This window comes from Indicator indicator, chromosome 37 (genome assembly GCF_027791375.1).
Source record: "Indicator indicator isolate 239-I01 chromosome 37, UM_Iind_1.1, whole genome shotgun sequence".
Classification (NCBI taxonomy): Eukaryota; Metazoa; Chordata; class Aves; order Piciformes; family Indicatoridae; genus Indicator; species Indicator indicator.
The window spans coordinates 3,480,875-3,500,741 of NC_072046.1; the positions used below are offsets into that span (position 1 = coordinate 3,480,875).

The 19,867-nt window shown below is 55.1% G+C and overlaps 1 protein-coding gene across 1 annotated transcript in view; it reads right to left on the reverse strand.

Annotated features, from left to right (window-relative positions):
- MYO1D (myosin ID) overlaps positions 1-19,867 on the reverse strand; it is a 233,184-nt gene that overhangs the window by 100,331 nt on the left and 112,986 nt on the right. The window lies entirely within an intron of this gene.

Genomic DNA, 19,867 nt, shown 5'->3' on the forward strand with positions numbered 1-19,867 from the left:
CCAAACTAATGATGTCACCCAAACTAATGATGTCACCCCAAACTAATGATGTCACCCCAAACAGATGAAGTCACTCCAAACAAATGATGACACCCTAAACTAATGATGACACCCCAAACTAATGATGTCACCCAAACTAATGATGTCACCCCAAACAGATGAAGTCACTCCAAACAAATGATGACACCCTAAACTAATGATGACACCCCAAACTAATGATGTCACCCAAACTAATGATGTCACCCCAAACAGATGAAGTCACTCCAAACAAATGATGACACCCTAAACTAATGATGTCACCCCAAACTAATGATGTCACCCCAAACAGATGAAGTCACTCCAAACAAATGATGTCACCCCAAACTAATGATGACACCCCAAACTAATGATGTCACCCAAACTAATGATGTCACCCCAAATAAATGAAGTCACTCCAAACAAATGATGTCACCCCAAACTAATGATGTCACCCAAACAAATGAAGTCACTCCAAACAAATGATGTCACCCCAAATGTATCACCCCAGCCTGCTGGACAGCAGGACAGCTCCCCAAACAAATGCATCCCTGTGGGGCTGAGCTGTGCCTGGAGAGCTCCACAGCAGACCCCAGGCCCTGCCCTGGGATTGTCCTCCGCCGGCTCTCGGGCAGGCGGTGCAGGAGCACTGCCCGCAGTGTGTGACTGCATCACCACCACCCTGGCCTGAAGACCCCAGCAGGGTGAAGCCCAGCAGCTCAGCCAGGCTGTGCTGGCTCCATCCCAGAATGTGGCTTCCCCTGAGCACTCTGGAGGCACTGTGCAGGTCCCCAGGGACTCAGCAGCAGCTGCCCTGCCCCTGCAGCACATTTTGCCTAGGTGCAGATTGTGTTTTGGTTCCCTTGCAGAAGGAAGCTGGCAGAGCAATGAGCCTGCTGCACACCAAGAGTGCTTCACTGCCTGCTGCAGCCCCACTGGAAAGGTTATTTCCCTCTTGAGGAACATCCCACAGCACCACTGGTGCACATCAAGCCTTCTATTTACAGAAGAATTAATTAATTACCTGAGGCAACTTCCAACATGAGATTTGCTCTCGGAAGCTGATGGCAGAGGTTCTCCTGACAGCTCTGCTGCTGATCCTGACATGTGGCTGACAGGAGCTACATGTGGCAAGTGGGACAGCAGCTGGGAGGAGCTGCCCTGCTCTGCACACTCAAGCTTCAAAGAGGAAATAGAGCCCTTGGGTCCCAAACCCCTCCAAAGCAGAAGACACTCATCATCCAACAGGACCACAGGGTCACAGGATCAGAGGATGTTAGGGGTTGGAAGGGACCTCTGAAGATCTTCCAGTCCAGCCCCCTGCCAGAGCAGGACCATAGAATCCAGCACAGGTCACACAGGAACACATCCAGATGGGACTTGAAAGTCTCTAGAGAAGGAGACTCCACAACCTCTCTGGGCAGCCTACTCCAGGGCTCTGTGACCCTCACAGTGCAGAAGTTCCTCCTCACATTGAGGTGGAACTTCCTGTGCTGCAGTTTCTATCCATTACCCCTTGGCCCAGGGTGCAACTGAGCAGAGCCTGTTCCCTTCCTCCTCTCCCCCAGCCCTCAGATATTGATAGACACTTTTTAGATCCCCTCTCAGTCTTCTCCTCTCCAGACTGAACAGCCCCAGGGCTCTCAGCCCCTCCTCACCTGGTCCAGTCCCTTCAGCATCCTGGTAGCCTCCCTTGGACTCTCTCCAGCAGATCCCTGTCCCTCCTGAACTGGGGAGCCTAAAACTGGATGCAATATTCCAGGTGAGGTCTCAGCAGGGCAGAGCAGAGGAGGAGGAGACCCTCCCTGGCTCTGCTGAACACACTCCTCTGAATGCCCCCCAGGACCCCATTGGCCTTCTTGGCCCCCAGGGCACATTGCTGTCCCATGCAGAACTTGCTGCCCACCAGCACTCCTAGGTCCTTCTCCACAGGGCTGCTCTCCAGCAGATCACCTCCTAACCTGTCCTGCTGCAGTTTATTCTTCCTTCCCAGGTGCAGGACTCTGCACTTATCCTTGTTGAACCTCATTAGGTTCCTCTTTGTCCCTCATTGCTCTCCTTTGGCCTCCCTGTGCTGCTGTGGGGCATCTCCTGTTCACAACAGATGTGACCCCACAGCACTGGTAGAGCCTGGGGAGCTCCCTGAGCACCCAGAACTTCACTGCTGTGTGTGGTGTCCCAAACAGCACATGTGTTCTGAATCATACAACCAGAGAGTGGCTTGGGTTGGAAAAGGCCTCTGAGATCACTGAGTCCAACCATCAACCCAACCCCACTATGGCCATCAACCCACGGGCCCAAGAGAGTCAAGACCCTGCACAAGGCTGCCCAAACATCTGAGCCAATCCATCACTCAGCTCAGATTTTGTGTCCTCATGACTGCAAGCTTACACTTCCAACATTGTCTCCCAAGAGAGAAGCTATTCCTCAAAACATCCTGGAATGCCTAAACCCTGAACTCTTCTGTGGAACAGTCAGCATGGAGAAGGCAACCTGCAGCTCCTGGGTGCCACACAGCAGCAGCTGGAGCCAGGCTCACTCCTGTCCTGCATGTTGGATATTTTTGGTGGGAAGAGGAGGGAAATGGTCCTGGACAGTGAAGTGCAGGAGAATGAAGCACAGCAGGCAACCAGGGGAACAACTCCACACATACAAAGTGACCATTACCAGATCCCAGTCCCTGCTAGAAGCCAGGATGGTGTGGGAATAGAGGCTGCTTCAGCTGGCAGGGAAGAGCTGGGGCAGTGAGATGTGACACTGGAGGGAGGGCTAAGAGCAGGGAGCACAGGGCTCTAGCTGAGGATGTCCCTGCTGCCTGCAGAGGGGGTTGGACCTTTGGAGGTGCCTTCCAACCCAGACCATTCCATGACTCTATGAACACTGAGCACTGTAAAATGAAATGTACAAAATCAGGTATCCAGAGCTCAGTTTCTCAGAGCACTGAAGAGATTCTCATGCTGCAACAGCTCTTTGCTGTCAGATGCTGGAGACCAGCGGTAGAGCCATGGCTGTTAATGGGAGCCCTGCCTGCCAGAGCCCAACAGAAAGCAGATCTGGCTTTTGCTTCCTTCTTCTGGCCCTTGGTACCCCAAACAAAGTCCAAGTCCATGTGCAGTTCAGGAAGGATTCAGCAGCTCACACACATCACCTTTCTCCAACCTGCCAAGCAGTGAGCAGCTTCCAGCTCCCACTTCCCTCAAAGCTGCACCCCAGCGAGCTGCTCGCTCCAGCTCCTGCATTTGGCAGCCCTTGCAAGGACAGGGGACACTGCCATGCCCTGGATACTTCCTGCCACCTTGCAGTGGCCTTCACTTCTGCTTAACCTGGCTGCCCACAGAGAGGCTAAAGATAACTCTGTCCCCATCTGACCTCCTGAGAGTGCCCTGACAGCTTCTGAATCTCTCACCAGCGTCAACCAAATCTGACAGAGGCACAGCAGACTCCAAGAGGCAAGTCCATGAATCCTTCAGGAAAAATCAACAGCAGGCTGGAGCAAGCCTGAGAGGAGAGTGACATGGCTGGAAATGCTTCACAATGAGCTCAAGAGCCATCTGCCTTCTCTGATCTCCAAATCCCAACCAGCACACAGGAAGCTCCCAGCCAGGCACAGCCACACCAGGCTGTGTGCCAAGCCAAGCAGGTAAAGGATACCAGAAGGATCTGGCAGCATTCCGAAGGGATGAGAAGGTGGAGATGTGAGCAAGACACAAGGGAAGGAGTAGAGGATATGATGAAGATGACTGGAGAGCACTGGATTGGAAAGTAGCCCTTTTACTCTGCCCTAGGGAGACCACATCCAGAGAACTGTGTCCAGTTCTGGGCTCCCCAGTTCAGGAGAGACAGGGAACTGCTGGAGTCCAGGGGAGGCTCCAAAGCTGCTGAGGGGCCTGGAGCAGCTCTGTGAGGAGCAAAGGCTGAGAGCCCTGGGGCTGAGAGCCTGCAGAAGAGCAGCCCCAGAGGGCATCTGAGCAATGCTCAGCAAGAGCTAAAGGCTGGGGGGCAAGAGGCTGGGGCCAGACTCTGCTCAGTGGTGCCCAGGGACAGGACAAGGGGCAAGGAGCACAAACTGGAATCCAGGGGATTCCATCTGAAGAGGAGGAGAAAGTTGTTTGGTGTGAGGGTGCTGGAGGCCTGGAGCAGGCTTCCCAGAGAGGTTGTGGAGTCTCCTTCTCTGGAGAGCTTCCAACCCCCCCTGGGCATTGTGCCCCTGGGCAAGCTGCTGTGGGTGCCCTGCTTGAGCAGGGGGTTGGACTGGATGAGCTCTCAGAGGTCCCTTCCAATCCCCTCTGGGCTGGGAGTCCATGGCAGTGAAGCAGTCCCAAGCAAGCTGTCTGTCATCACTGTGGGGTGTCAGCAGCAGAGGACAATGCCACAGGAAGCCAGGCTGAGAGCAAAGCTTTGTCTGTGGCCATTTGCAAAGCAACTGAGGAGCAGAATCCAAAGCAGTGATTTGGTCACCAATTAGCACAGTGCTGAGTGACCAAGGAAGAGCAGGGGGCACAGTGCAGGACTTGCTATGGAGCAGATTGTCCTCTGCAAGGAGAGCTGCCCAAGGACATAAGGCAGGGATGGGAAGGGAAGAGCAGCAGCCTGTGTGGGCTCCACAGGGAAGGGAGCCATGAGGAAATGCAGGACTCAGGCTATGGTTGTGTTGAAAATGGAGAGAAAATGAGTTTTTAGGCTTTAAAAACCCAACATTTCCCTCACCCAGTGCCCACCCATGGTCTCTCCTCATCTCTTTCAACATCTCTGCCTTCTCCTCTATGCTCTAAAGGTCAGGTGAAGGAAAATTAAGAGGGCAAATGAAATGGTGACTAAGAGGCTGGGAGCATGGATAGGGAGAAAGAAGGGAAAAGGGAAAATGGAAAGTGGAAAGGAGAAAAGGGAAGAGGGAAAGGGGAAGAGGGAAGAGGGAACAGGGAAAGGAGAAAAGGGGGAAGGGGAAAAAGGGGGAAGGGGGAAAAGGGGGAAGGGGCAAAAGGGGGAAGAGGAAAAAGGGGGAAAGGGAAAGGGGGAAGGAGGAAAAGGGAGGAGGGAAAGGGGAAGAGGGAAGAGGGAAGGGGGGAAAAGGGAGAAGGGGGAAAAGAGGGAAGGGGGAAAAGGGGAAAGGGGGAAAAGGGAAAGGGAAAGGGGGAAGGAGGAAGGGGGAAGGGGAAAGGGGAAAAGGGAAAGGGAAAGAGGGAAGGAGGAAGGGGGAAGGGGGAAGACGGAAGGGGGAAAAGAGGAAAAAAGGAAAAAAGGAAAAAGAAAGGGGAGAAGGAAAAGTTAGTAAAACCCCAAGTCTGATCACCAGAAGGAATTCAGCCAAAGCTCCTGAGCATTCCAGAGTATTGATTTCTGCAGCTGCTCCCAGGGCCAGAGAGTTCCTTGCTGTTTGCTTTACCACAGGCTCCTTTAGTCCTTCAGCTGTAGCCAGTGAGGTGGAAGTGGCACTGGGACCATGCAGAGCTTCAGCCAGGAGAGCTCCTCCTGCACAGCTCTGGGTGCTTCCTGATGCCATCAGTGGTCTCTGCCCAGGGCAGCACTGGGAGGTGCAGGAAAAGCAGCAGAGCATTGATGCAGCCTGAGTCAGGTCTGACCTTCCAGGCAGTGCTGACAGGGCTGCTGCACGCTGTTTAATTCACCTGGGGGCTGATTACAATTTAATAGCTGAAAATTCCAACTCCTGCAAAAGGAGATCTGGCCCTGCCTTTGGAGTCAGCTGCAAACCCTCAGTCAGCTTCCAGCAAAGGTTCCAAGATTAAAGAAAGCTCACACAGGTCAGGCCCCTCAGCTCAGCACAGCAGACAGCTCTGCTCCCATCCATGCATCCCAGGCTCGGCTGCAGGCTGCCAGCACCTGGATTCGCCATTAGAATAGAGAAGGGAAGGGAGAGGGAGAGAAAGAGGGAGAGGGAGAGGGAAAGGGATAGGGAAAAGGATAGGGAGAGGGAGAGGGAGAAGGAGAGGGAGAGGGAGAAGGGAAAAGGAGAAAAGGGAAGAAGGGGAAAGGGCAAAGGGAAAAAGGGGAAAGGGAAAAAAAGGGGAAAGGGGAAAGGAGAAAATGGAAAAGGTGAAAGGGGAAGAAGGGAAAGGGAGAAAGGGGAAGGAAGAAAGGGAAAGGAAGAAAGGGAAAGGAAGAAAGGGAAAGGGAGAAAGGGAAAGGAAGAAAGGGAAAGGAAGAAAGGGAAAGGAAGAAAGGGAAAGGAAGAAAGGGAAAGGAAGAAAGGGAAAGGAAGAAAGAGAAAGGGGAAGAAGGGAAAGGGAGAAAGGGAAAGGGAGAAAGGGAAAGGGAGAAAGGGAAAGGGAGAAAGGGAAAGGGAGAAAGGGAAAGGAAAAAAGGGAAAGGAAAAAAGGGAAGGGAAATGTAAGGAAAATAATCAAACAGGCCCTGTGGAGAGCAGGGAGCAGCAGCAGAGCAGCCAGGGTGGGCTGGGGATGCCTGTAGCTCTTCCATGGCAAAAGTGCTGATCTAGATTTGACCCAGATGCTGCAGTCTGTGCGAGTGGGGAAGCAACTCCTCACAGCACAGCAGCCAAACAGATCAGCAAACAAACGCCCAGAATTCAGCAAACCACCAGGGCTCCTCTAAACAAACCTCAGCATTAGCTGTTTTGAGCAGTTCTGCAGCAAACTGAACCTGGGGGAGCTCCTCGCTGCCTGCTGGAGCCCAGCACACCTCCTCCCACCAGCCTCCTTCCCACCAGCCTCAGCTGGCTCCTGATCAATATTTCATGCTGCCCTAGCACAAGCTGCCCTCCAGGCAGCCAAGCTGAAGGGAATCAACCAAAACCCAGCTAGAAATTCAGACAGGCATGAAGCCTCCTGCATGGCTTTAAAGGATGCCAAGGAAGGCAGGGTATGGAATGTGGTGGTCGCTGGTGCAGCACAGGAGCCACAGCTCTGCCCTGGGCTCCTCCCAGGCACTGCAGCTGGAACAAAGGCTAAAGGCTGCTGGCTGAAGAAACCTCAACGCTCCTGCTCCTGACTGCCTTGGGAAGGGCTCAGCTCCTGACTGCCTTGGGAAGGGATCACCTCTGGACTGCCTTGGGAAGGGATCACCTCTGGACTACCTTGGGAAGGGCTCAGCTCCTGACTGCCTTGGGAAGGGCTCAGCTCTGGACTGCCTTGGGAAGAGCTCAGCTCCTGACTGCCTTGGGAAGGGCTCAGCTCTGGACTGCCTTGGGAAGAGCTCACCTCCTGACTGCCTTGGGAAGGGCTCAGCTCCTGACTGCCTTGGGAAGGGCTCAGCTCTGGACTGCCTTGGGAAGAGCTCACCTCCTGACTGCCTTGGGAAGGGGTCAGCTCCTCACAGGGCACAGCTCTGACATTCACCCACAGCACCCATGGGACTGGCTCACACCTTTTCCAAACTGGAGCAAATCCAGATCCCATGGAAAGACTTCACAAAATCACAGAATTGTTCTGGTTGGAAAAGGCCTTTCAGGTCATCAAGCCCAGCCACTGCCAGGGCACCATTTAATCACAGAATTATAGAATGGTTTGGGTTGGAAGGGACCTCCAGAGGTCATCCAGTCCAATCCCTCTGCAGTCAGCAGGGACATCCTCCACCAGGTCAGGCTGCTCAGAGCCTTGTCCAGCCTGACTTTGAATATCTCCAGGGATGGGGCCTCAACTACCTCCCTGGGCAACCTGTTGCAGTGTTCCAGCACCCTCATGTTGCAGAACTTATACCTAACATCCAATCTAAACCTCCTCTGCTCTAGTTTGAAGCCATTGCCCCTTGTCCTATCACTGCAGGCCTTTGGAAGCAGTTCCTCTGCAGCTTTCAGGTACTGCAAGGCTGTTTTTAGGTCCATGGCCCTCAGCACCACAGCTCCGTGGCTTTGAAACCCCTCCAGGGATGGAGACTCCAGCACTGCCCTTGGGCAGCCTGGGCCAGGACTTGACAACCCTTTAAAGCTGAAACTGTTCCTCATGTCCAACCTAAACCTCCCCTGGGGCAACCTGAGGGCAAAAAACCTGCAAGCGCAGAAAGGAGGCAAAGGGCTCAGCACAGAGCACTCAGGGGGCGAGTGGGAAGCACTGCCTCCTTCACCCACTGCTGTTTGCACTCCATGCTCTGTTCACTTGAGTCAGCTCAACAGTGCTCATTGCACTGCTCAGCCTCACAGAGACAGTATTCCAGCAGCCAGGAAAGAGAGAAGGGTCCTGCTCCGAGCTGGCTTAGCTTGCAGAAAGGAGAAGGTGGCCAGGAGCAGCAGCAGGGAGCAGCATGGCAGCAGCACAGGTGAGGATCAGACAGACCCCAGGGTGAGGCTGAGACAGACCCCAGGGTGAGGCTGAGACACAGACCCCAGGGTGAGGCTGAGACAGACCCCAGGGTGAGGCTGAGACAGACCCCAGGGTGAGGCTGAGACACAGACCCCAGGGTGAGGCTGAGACACAGACCCCAGGGATAAGGCACAAACACAGACCCCAGGGATTGCTGGGGAGACTTCAAGGTTTGTCCTTGATTCTGAAAGCACAGAGCAGCCTCCACACATGGCTGAATAATCACAGAATCAGAGAATTGTCAGGGCTGGAAGGGACCTCAAGGCTCAGCCAGTGCCAACCCCCTGCCATGGGCAGGGACACCTCACACCACAGCAGGTTGCTCACAGCCACATCCAGCCTGGCTGCAAAAACCTCCAGGGATGAGGCTTCCACCACCTCCCTGGGCAACCTCTGCCAGTCTCTCACCACCCTTGTGGGGAAGAACTTCTTCCTGACATCCAATCTGAATCTCCCCACTTCTAGTTTTGCTCCATTCACAGAATCACAGAATGTTAGGGGCTGGAAGAGACCTTGAGAGATCAGCCAGGCCAACCCCCTGATAGAGCAGCACCACCTATACCAGATCACATCCTGACATCCAATCTGAATCTCCCCACTTCTAGTTTTACTCCATTCCCCCCAGTCCTATCACTACCTGACACCCTAAAAAGCCCCTCCCCAGCCAGGACACTGCTCTGGGGGAAGAGAGGACTGAGAGCAGATGTGAGGGATGGCTACAGAGTGCTGCAGAGAGTCCTGAGCAGAGTCCTGAGCAGAGTCTGCCCTGTCAGGGCAGGAATGAGTGGGTATCAAGTGAAGCCAGCAGATGCAAGGACCCAAACAAGGCAAAGTCTCTCTATGCAGGGCCTGGCTGAGCTTGTCAAGGACAGCTACAAAACCTCCAAGCTGGTGGCACATGTCTGAGGCCAGGTTCAGGGAGAAGAACTCCAGCAGGTGTTACTGAACACAACCCCCCACACCCAGCTTAGGGCAGCCCAAGAACAAATGTCTGAGGGGGGTTGGGAAGGCATGAAGGGGAGGCATGGAGGGGAGGCATGGAGGGGAAGCATGGAGGGGAGGCATGGAGGGGAGCATGGAGGGGAGGCATGGAGGGGAGACATGGAGGGGAGCATGGAGGGGAGGCATGGAGGGGAGACATGGAGGGGAGACATGGAGGGGAGGCATGGAGGGGAGGCATGGAGGGGAGGCATGGAGGGGAGCATGGAGGGGAGGCATGGAGGGGAGGCATGGAGGGGAAGGGGAGGGAGGGGAGACATGGAGGGGAGGCTGGAGGGGAGGCATGGGGAGGTGGAGGAGGCGTGGAGGGAGGCTGGAGGAGGCGTGGAGGGAGCGTGGAGGAGGCGTGGAGGGGAGGCGTGGAGGGGAGGCATGGAGGGGAGACATGGAGGGGAGCTGGAGGGGAGGCATGGAGGGGAGGCGTGGAGGGGAGGCATGGAGGGAGGCGTGGAGGAGGCGTGGAGGGAGCATGGAGGGGAGCATGGAGGGGAGGCATGGAGGGGAGGCATGGAGGGGAGGCATGGAGGGGAAGCATGGAGGGGAGGCTGGAGGGGAGGCATGGAGGGGAGACATGGAGGGGAGGCATGGAGGGGAGGCATGGAGGGGAGGCATGGAGGGGAGGCATGGAGGGGAGGCATGGAGGGGAGGCATGGAGGGGAGGCATGGAGGGGAGGCTGGAGGGAGGCATGGAGGGATGGAGGAGGCATGGAGGGGAGGCATGGAGGGGAGGCATGGAGGGGAGGCATGGAGGGGAGGCATGGAGGGGAGGCATGGAGGAGAAGCATGGAGGGGAGGCATGGAGGGGAGGCATGGAGGGGAGGCATGGAGGGGAGGCATGGAGGGGAGGCATGGAGGGGAGGCATGGGGCACACTTGCTGCTGTCCTCCAAGGGGTCTCTTGCAGACATGACTGTGGTCCCAGGAGACCTTCAGCCTGACGTGGCACAGCAGCTGCTGCAGCTGAAAGCCTACATCCAGCTGGCCAAGAGGGCCAGGCTCAAGCTCCAGCTGCATTTCTAAGCTGTGACAGCAAAGCTCTGCCTTTCTGCAGACACAGGCAAAAAAGAGCCCTGCAAAGACCCAGGACCCACTGCTGACCTTTGTCTGAAGGACACAACCAGCACCATAAGAAGGATTTCTGCTGGGGGAGATGGGAACACAAAATGAATCCAGGAATATTTCAGCACAGGTCATTCACCACAGGCTTTTGGTGCCCCAGAGTCTCATCTCCAGTGTGAGCAGCTCACTGCCCATCCCCAGCCACGAGTGACCAGCCCCCTCCAAGGACCATGATCTGTACTGCAGGGTCCTGTTGGGAAGGAGAGAGCCAGAGGAAGGATCTGTGCCTCTGTGCCTTACCACAGACCCAGCTCACCCCAGCCTGGTCCTTCTCTCTCATCTTCAGCTAAGATCTTTGCCCAGCTGAGGCTGCTGAATGCTGCTTGTGCTCATTTTACACCACCCCAGCAGCATTTCACAGTTTGAACAAGCCTTCAAGACACCCTTGGGGTGCAGCACAGCAGCACCTTTTCCAAAAGGAAAAGCTCAGGCACAACAGAAGAGGAAATCCAGGGAAACAACAAGGGAGCAATGGCTGCAGAATCTGCTCTTCCCAAGTGGGCTGTGATGCACAGGGAAAACCAACCCCAAAGTGTGAAAGGAGGGAAAGAGAACCTGAAATACCCAACCTGCAAGATCAGAACCACAAAGAGTCTGCTTCCCAAGCAAGAAGCTGCAGAGATGTTTGCTGAAAGTTCATTCAAGAGGGAAAAAAAAGTCACACCTGAGACAGATCTCCAAAGGGCCATGGGGAAAGAGCATTCCTCAGTGCCTCTGATCCCTTAAGGAAATCAGCCCAGATTCCTTTCCAAGCCCTTTTGACTTGTTCTGCAAACAGAAATCAGGCAAAGCAAAGCCTGAAGACATAGGATGGGGCAAGCAGTGGCCTCTGCTAGCACCTCACTGCAGGTTCTGCTCCATCAGCCATGAGAACCTTCCAGCAGAGCTGCAAAAGCAGCAGGGCAGGATGAAGTGCTCACAGCACTGGGCAGAGACCAGCTTGGCTGCAGCTGCTGGGCCCTTCACCACCCACTGAAGGTGTTCCTGACCTCACCACAGCACAATCAGATTCTTTGGGATGCTGGCAATGGGCTGGGGGAAGAGTTTGGGGTTGAGGGTTTTTGTTATTATCTTTCCCCACACACAGAGGAGTGAACAACCCAAGGTCTAAGGTGACTCTAACAGCCATAGAACCATGGAATGGTTTGGGTGGGAAGGGATCTGTAAAGCTCATCCAGTCCAAGCCCTGCAGCCAGCAGGGGCAGCCCCAACCACAGCAGGTTGCTCACAGCCCCAAACAACCTCCCCTGCAGTGGTGCCAGCCATGGGGCAGCTCCCAGCTCTCTGCCCAGCCTGGGCCAGGCTCTCCCCAGCCTCAGTGTCAAACATTTCTCCTTTCTCTCCACTCTCAATCTCCCTCTTTCACTTCCCAACCATCCCCCCCTTGTCCTGTCACCTCAGGCCCTGCTCAAAACTCTGTCCCCAGCTTTCTGCTGGGCCCTTAGAATCATAGAATCAGTCAGGGTTGGAAGGGACCACAAGGATCATCTAGTTCCAACCCCCCTGCTATGGGCAGGGACACCTCACAGTAGATCAGGCTGGCCAGAGCCTTGAAGCACTGAGAGGCCACCAGAAGGTCTCCCTGGAGCCTTCTCCTCTCCAGGCTGCCCAAGCCCAACTCTCTCAGCCTGGCCTCCCAGCAGAGGGCTTCCAGCCCTGCCAGCATTGCTGTGGCCTCCTCTGGCCCTGCTGCACCAGGTCCCTGTCTGTGCTGTGCTGAGGACTCCAGAGCTGAACACAGTGCTCAGGGTGAGGTCTCAGGGTCTCAAAGCTGGGACACAGGAGTCCTGGAACCATTGTCCTGCCATCCAGCTACTGCTGGGCTGTGTTTTTAAACAGTGCTGCAGAGCCCCAGTGCCTCTCTCCTCCCTGGATCCACAACAGATGGACATTGAGATTGATTTAGGCTAAAGGAAGTGTTCACAGCATCTCCTAGGAGAGGAGAAAGGTAAGAACCAAGCATCCAGGTGCCTCACTGTGCCTGCTGCTGAAAGGTAGCATCCAGATCCACTTCTCCCTGTTTTGCTTTTCCCACAGGCATGTCCCTGACTGACCCCAACTCCCTGTTTCACCAGCAGGAATGTTCAGGGAAGTTGAGTTGGTTGTGGAGCTAAACTGGCAGAAAACAATCTCTTTTCATTTTTTTTCCCTTTCTTTTTTGGGTGGAAGGTGGGCTTTGGGGCTTGTTTTATTTTAGAGTGCTTAGAGTGTGGGTTGTTTTTTTCCCTTGGAGTTTGAGATGCCTGAGTGCATCAGGAAAGTGCTGCTAGGGGCACGAGGAGGCAAGCAGCGAGGGAAAAGCCCTGGGCTCAGTCAGATCAGCTTGGCCACCCTGGCAAATGGCACTGTCAACACAGGGGATACATCCCATCCTTCACCTCATTTGGTCCTCCCCAGCACCCAAGTGCTGCTCCTGTGGAAGGAGCTGCAGCAGCTCCTCTGGCAGCCTCTCCCTGCCAAAGCCTCTGGAGATCAAAGCCTGGGTTGAGGCTGCAAATCCACAAGGAATTACACAACCTAGTGCCACTGAGAGGCACAACCTGAGCAGCACGTTCCCTCAAGATGGCAAATGCCTCCAGTCCAGCTGGCAGAAGCCTCACACCACCTTTGCTTGGGGTCACTGAGCCGCAGCCGCCCCTGAGCCTGACCTGCCATGAAACCTCCTCCTGTGCCGGCCTGGAGCTGCTCTGTGCCTGCTGCCTGCCGGCACGCCGGGCCCCAGGGCTGCTGGGCATGGAGGAGAAAGGGAAGGGGAAACATTAAATGATGACAAGTCAGCCCTGGCTCTGTGCTGCTGCTCTTCCCCGTGGGGCTGGGGGATGTTGCCATAGTGATGAGAGCTGCAGGGCTGCAGCCACAGCTCTGCCAGAGCTGCCTCTGCGAGCCCAGCGCCGCTGGCCAGAGAAGCAGAGACCACAGAATGGCTCAGCTGGGAAGGGACCTCAGAGGTCCTCTGCTCCAACCTCCCCACCATGGGCAGGGACACCTCTCAACTGGACTTAGCTGCTCAAGGCCTCATCCAAGCTGGCCTTGAACACCCCCAGGGAGGAGACATCCACAGCCTCCCTGGGCAGCCTGTTCCAGATTCTCATCACCCTTGTACCTAAGAACTTCTCCCTCAGCTCCAGTCTAACCCTGCTCTGCCTCAGCTTCAAACCATTGCCCCTTGGCCTGGCTCTAGACACCTTCATGAAAAGTCCCTCTGCAGGGGACAAAATGGGACAGCCACAGCTGGCAGCAGGGCCAGCACTGACTCCCTCCCCCTGCACCCAGCCTCCCAGGCTGAAAGAGCTGCAGGGCTGGCAGGGCTGCAGGGCTGGCAGGGCTGCACGGATGGCAGGGCTGCAGGGCTGGCAGGGCTGCAGGGCTGGCAGAGCTGCAGGGCTGGCAGGGCTGTATGGATGGCAGAGCTGCAGGGCTGGCAGAGCTGCAGGGCTGGCAGGGCTGCAGGGCTGGCAGAGCTGCAGGGCTGTATGGATGGCAGAGCTGCAGGGCTGGCAGAGCTGCAGGGCTGGCAGGGCTGCAGGGCTGGCAGGGCTGCACGGATGGCAGAGCTGCACGGCTGGCAGAGTTGCAGGGATGGCAGGGCTGCAGGGATGGCAGGGCTGCAGGGATGGCAGGGCTGCAGGGATGGCAGAGCTGCAGGGATGGCAGGGATGCAGGGATGGCAGGGCTGCAGGGCTGCAGGGATGGCAGAGCTGCAGGGATGGCAGAGCTGCAGATGCAGCTGAGTGCTTCTGCCCTGCACTGGGCAGCACAGGCTGAGAGCAGCAGTGCCATGCTCAGTGCCACAGCTCTGATCAAACAGCACCAAAGCAGGCACCAAATGACAGGGACAAAGCCATCAGCCCTGCCCCCAGACGTGCTGCCTGCCTGGGCTCCTTCCCTCCAACAAAGCAAAGCTCTGAACGCAGGGGAGCAGCTCCAAGGGGAGCAACAGCAGCAGAATTTTACAGCAGCTCCTTTGGATTTTATCTTTTCCTTTTATTGTTCCCACCAGAGCTGCTCCTTTTGCATGCAGGAAGGCAACCCCAGGGATGGCACAGGTACAGGAAACAAACTCAGATGCCCCTCACAAACAGCAGAGATGTTCTCTGCTGCTGCTTCTAACATGACCCTGGGAGCCGCCTGCCAGCGGTGGCTCTGCTCCAGATGGCTTTGGTGCCACCAGACACGGAGCCTGCCTGCTGAAACCTCCTGGAGCCAGCAACTTGCCACAGTTACATCACATCTGCTGCCTGCATGCCTTTGCTCTGAAAGAAAGCTGCAGCCTGCAGTCTCATCACAGAATTGTCAGGGTTGGAAGGGACCTCAAGGCTCATCCAGTTCCAACCCCCCTGCCATGGGCAGGGACACCTCACACCACAGCAGGTTGCTCACAGCCACATCCAGCCTGGCTGCAAAAACCTCCAGGGATGAGGCTTCTACCACCTCCCTGGGCAACCTCTGCCAGTCTCTCACCACCCTCGTGGGGAAGAACTTCTTCCTGACATCCAATCTGAATCTCCCCACTTCTAGTTTTGCTTCATCCCCCCCAGTCCTATCACTCCCTGACACCCTAACATTTTACCATAGAAGAAAAAGGAAGCTTGAGAAGGGCAGATTGAGACTGGAGATGAGGAAGAAATTATTTAGAGTGAGGCTGGGGAGACACTGGCACAGGTTGCCCAGGGAGGCTGTGGCTGTCCCCTCCCTGGAGGTGTTCAAGGCCAGGCTGGATGAGGCCTTGAGCAAGCTGGGCTGGGGGGAGGTGTCCCTGCCCATGGCAGGGGTGTTGGCACTGGATGAGCTTTAAGGTTTCTTCCAACCCAACCCATTCAGTGATTCTGTGAATCTCTGCACATTTAAATCTCCCAGGACACACAGCAGCTGAGTGCAGCTTCCTGTGCCATCCCAAACCATTCCTGTGCAAAGGAAAATGTTCTTGGAGCCCAGCCCATGGTCTGCTGCTTTCAAGGCTATGCCTTGCATCGTCCCTCAGCTTCTATCACACAAGTGCCTATTGTCACAACACCACATTTTCTCTCCAGTTGTCTTTCCCTCTTCCTAAACTGAAATTTGAGGAACTCCAAGGCAACAGAAGGCTCCATTCTTTTACAGAAGCCAATTTAATCTCTCTCTTTCCTTTTAGATGCCATCACACTTTGCTTACTCAGCCTTTGATGCTCACAGCCAAAACCAAAGCAAGGAAAAAGGAGGAGCAAGCAGTAAAGTCTTTAATGAAAGCCAGCTGAGAACAGAAATCAGGGCACAGGCTAAACTGCCCTGAAGTTTCCAGAGCAGAGAATCCTTCCTGTGATTTGATTTCTCACTGTGTTGACTGACTGTCTCTCTTCCAGCACTGCCAGTCCCCTACTGCCCCATCTACTGGCAGCTGACCAGGGCTGGTGCAGGAGCAGTGGAGCTGAGAATGAGATGAGCTGAAAACAGAGCAGCAGGTGGAAGGCACCCCCCAGCATTTTCCAGGCAGATTGAACACCCTACAAGGAACCTAAACACTCAGAGACACCAACCCAGCACCTGCCCTTTGCTCCATGAGCTGTTCAGTAAGCACCAAAGTCTTTCTTGTCTTTAATTCCCAGTTCCAGGACTGGGAGAGTTGATCCTGCCCCTCTGCTCTGCTCTGACCTCACCTGCACTGCTGTGTCCAGCTATGGGGCCTCACCCAAACGAAGGATGTGGAACTGCTGGAGAGGGTCCAGAGAAGGCCACAAAGGTGATCAGAGGGCTGGAGAACCTCTGCTATAGGTACTGGCTGAGAGAGTTGGGGCTGTTCAGCCTGGAGAAGAGAAGGCTCCAGGGAGACCTCAGAGCTGCATTTCAATATCTGCAGGGGAGCTGCAGGCAGGCTGGGGAGGGACTGTTCAGAAGGGGCTGTGGGGATAGGATGAGAGGCAATGGTTTGAAACTGGAGCAGGGCAGAGTTAGGTTGGACATCAGGAGGGAGTTCTGCACAGTGAGGGTGGGGAGACACTGGAACAGGTTGCTGTCCTCATTGTGCCTCAGGCTGTTGGGAGGATTTGATCTGAAGGAGGATCTTCAGTGCCCTCCTTGCAGTGAGCCACGGTCTGCTCCCCAGCACAGCCTGCCTGGGCCTTTAGACAACTCCTCAGCAGCTGCACCTTCCAACTCCACAAAAGGTCACCTCTCAATTCCTCAGATGTTTAATAGGAAAGCTGGGGGCATCCCTGAGCAAAGGGTCTCCCCTGCAGCTTTATTCTACAAGGAACTCATTAGCTTCCTTCACACCACTGGGGGAAGAAAGAGAGACTCCAGAGGAGTGGCATGACCCAGGGAACTCACCAAGAAGCCAAACCTGCTTAGGAAAGTGGCTGCAGGCAGGGAAGTCCTCCTGAGGAAGCAGAGTGAGCAGGATGAAGGGCAGATGATAGCCCAGGGAAAGCTGAGTGAGGGGTGTGAGAGGGGCCCCACAGAGCAGCTGTTCCTCCCCCACAGGGTAAGCTCTTGGCAAAGCATTTTGCCATTAGCAGGGAAGATGACAACAAGCCCAAGGAAGCTGCTCCTCAGCAGGGCCAGCAGAGCACTGCTACAAAAACAACAGGAGATGCTGAACAGCACAAAACTGCCTGCACCCTCACACAGCCTGAGCTTCACCTTTCCAGAAACATGAACCCCAGTGACATCCACAGAATCAGAGAGCTGTTTGGGTTGGAGAAGCCCTCTGAGGTCATCCAGTCCAACCAGCAACCCAGCACCACCATGGCTTCCAAATCATGGCCCCAAGGGCCATGGCCACACCTTTCTTGAACACCCCCAGGGATGGGGACTCCACCACCTCCCTGGGCAGCCTGTGCCAATCCCTGACCACTCTTGCAGCAAACAAATTGTTCCTCATCTCCAACCTAACCCTCCCCTGGCACAATTTCTTCTTCTCATTTTATCCCCTGTAACTAGGGAGAAGAGCCCAACCCCCACCTCACTCCAACCTCCTCTCAGGAGCTGTAGAGAGCAATGAGGTCTCCTCTCAGTCTCTTCCACACCACACACCCCCAGCTCCCTCAGCTGCTCCTCCCCAGCCCTGTTCTCCAGACCTTTCCCCAGCTTTGTTGCCTTTCTCTGTCCCTGCTCCAGCCTCTCAATGTCCTTCTTGCAGTGAGGAGCCCAAACTGAACCCAGGATGTGAGGTGTGGCCTCCCCAGTGCCCAGTCCAGGGGCAAGGCAGGATCAAACCCCACACAACCTGGCATAACAAAGGCCAACAGAGCTACAACCCTGGACCTGACACTTCCTCCTTCCATACTGGTCCAGTTGGTTTGCTTTCCAGAAAGGGAATCAGATCAAAGAGGTTGGAAACCCAGAACTATGAAACTATTAAAGCTTGTGGTGTGGATCTTCTTCACAGCACCTTGCTCTTTGCCAAAAGTGATTCAATCCATGAAGCTGAGCAAGTTTGCCCAAACTGAAGTGAGTTGCACAGCTTTAGAGGAGGCTCTGAGAAGTTTTCACAGCCATCTGTCAGCAGTTTCTATTTCTGAGAGCCTTTCAGGGCTTGTCTTGTTTCCTGGGTTCCAAGAATGACAAAGGGAAAAGGCACTGGGGAGAGAAATTTCTAAACATCTTGAGCTAGTCCTCAGTCCCTGGCAGGCAGGACAGAGTCAGTTCCACCACTCCTGCAGCTGTGGAAGGGAGAAGCTGCTGCTCTTCAGCAGACAGATGCCAGCTACAGAGCAGAGCCTTCAGCCAGGAATAAAGCTCTGGTATTCTTTCCCCTCCAGGAATGTTGCTTTTGAGGTTACAAAAGCAGTTTCTGTTGGGTAGCTGTGGCCCCCAACAGCCTCTCAATGGTTTAGGAGGCAGCCAAGGCACAGGAAACTCTGCTGGCTCAGGGGGTGCCTTGCCCTGGGAAGAGGCTTGCCCTGAAGTCACAGAATGTGACATTATTTATCCTAAGGGTAACAGCAGAGTGATCTGGAGCTCAAATCCCATGTTCAGAGAGCAGAGGCCAAGTGCACAGGTCCTGCTGCAGGTGCCTCAGGTGTCTCACCCTTTGTAATGCTCTGAACTATTTCCTGTCCTGCAGTCAGCCTTGGGCCTTTCAGCCAAGCTGCTGAGGCAGCATTTTCTCTTCTTCCTGTGCTGGAACTGCAGCTGCACCTGCAAAGCCTAACACTGCATGGTAAAGCAGGTTCTGATCCCAGAATCCCAGCATGGTGAGGTTGAAAGGGACCTCTGGAGCTCATCCAGTCTAAGCCCCTGCTCAAGCAGGGCACCCACAGCAGCTTGCCCAGGAGCACAGTGCCCAGGGGGGGTTGGAAGCTCTCTGGACAAGGAGACTCCACAACCTCTCTGGGCAGCCTGCTCCAGGCCTCCAGCACCCTCACAACAAAGAAATTTCTCCTCCTCTTCAGACAGAACCTCCTGGGGTCCAGTTTGTGCCCCTTGCCCTTGTCCTGTCTCTGGGCACCACTGAGCAGAGTCTGGCCCCAGCCTCTTGCCCCCCAGCATTCAGCTCTTGCTGAGCATTGCTCAGATCCCCTCTGAGATCTCTGCTCTTCTGCAGGCTCTCAGCCCCAGGGCTCCTAACCTTTCCTCCTCACAGAGCTGCTCCAAGCCCCTCAGCATCTTCAAAGCTTCCATTGGGCTGTCTCCAGCAGTTCCCTGTCTCTGGAACTGGGGAGCCCAGAACTGGACACAATACTCCAGGTGTGGTCTCCCTAGGGCAGAGTAGAAGGGGAGGAGAACCTCTCCTGACCTGCTGACCAAACTTTCTCACAGGAAGGGCCTGCCCCAAGTGTGCAGCTGACCCTTCCCTCTGCCCCTCAGCTGGACTCTCTGGTTTGCACTAACACAGATGCTTGAAGCTAACAAACCAGTTTGCCCCAGCACCTGCCCCAGTCACTGCCTGCCCTGGGCAGCCCTGACATCACCATAGCTAAACCCAGCAGGGATTTCAGGCAGGTTCTGATGCAAACTGAACCATTTTTAATGCAGCTGTATGGTGAGGGGGACCACAGACTGCACCAGAACCCACAGTCAGGGAGGTGCTCATTTGGGAATCCTGCCCCTTCTCTTCCTACCTGGCTTCTAGGAAAGTTTTCCTTGTCTCCTCTGCCACTCTGTCCTCCCCTTTCAGCCCTTTCACAGAATCACAGAATTGTTTTGTTGAAAAAACCCTCCAGGATCACCCAGTCCAACCACCAACCCAGCCCCACCATGGCCTCTAAACCATGGCTCCAAGGGCCATGGCCACAGGTTTCTGGAACACCTCCAGGGATGGGGACTCCACCACCTCCCTGGGCAGCCTCTTCCAATCCCTGACCACTCTTGCAGCAAAGAAATTTTTCCTAATCTCCAACCTAACCCTCCCCTAGCACAATTTCAGGCCATTTCCTCTCCTGATACCAGGCAAAAGAGACCCTCAGGAGTTTCACCTTTGGAGTTGCCACACTCCACCAGCTGGCATCCACAGATTCACAGATTGCATCAGGTTGGAAGGGACCC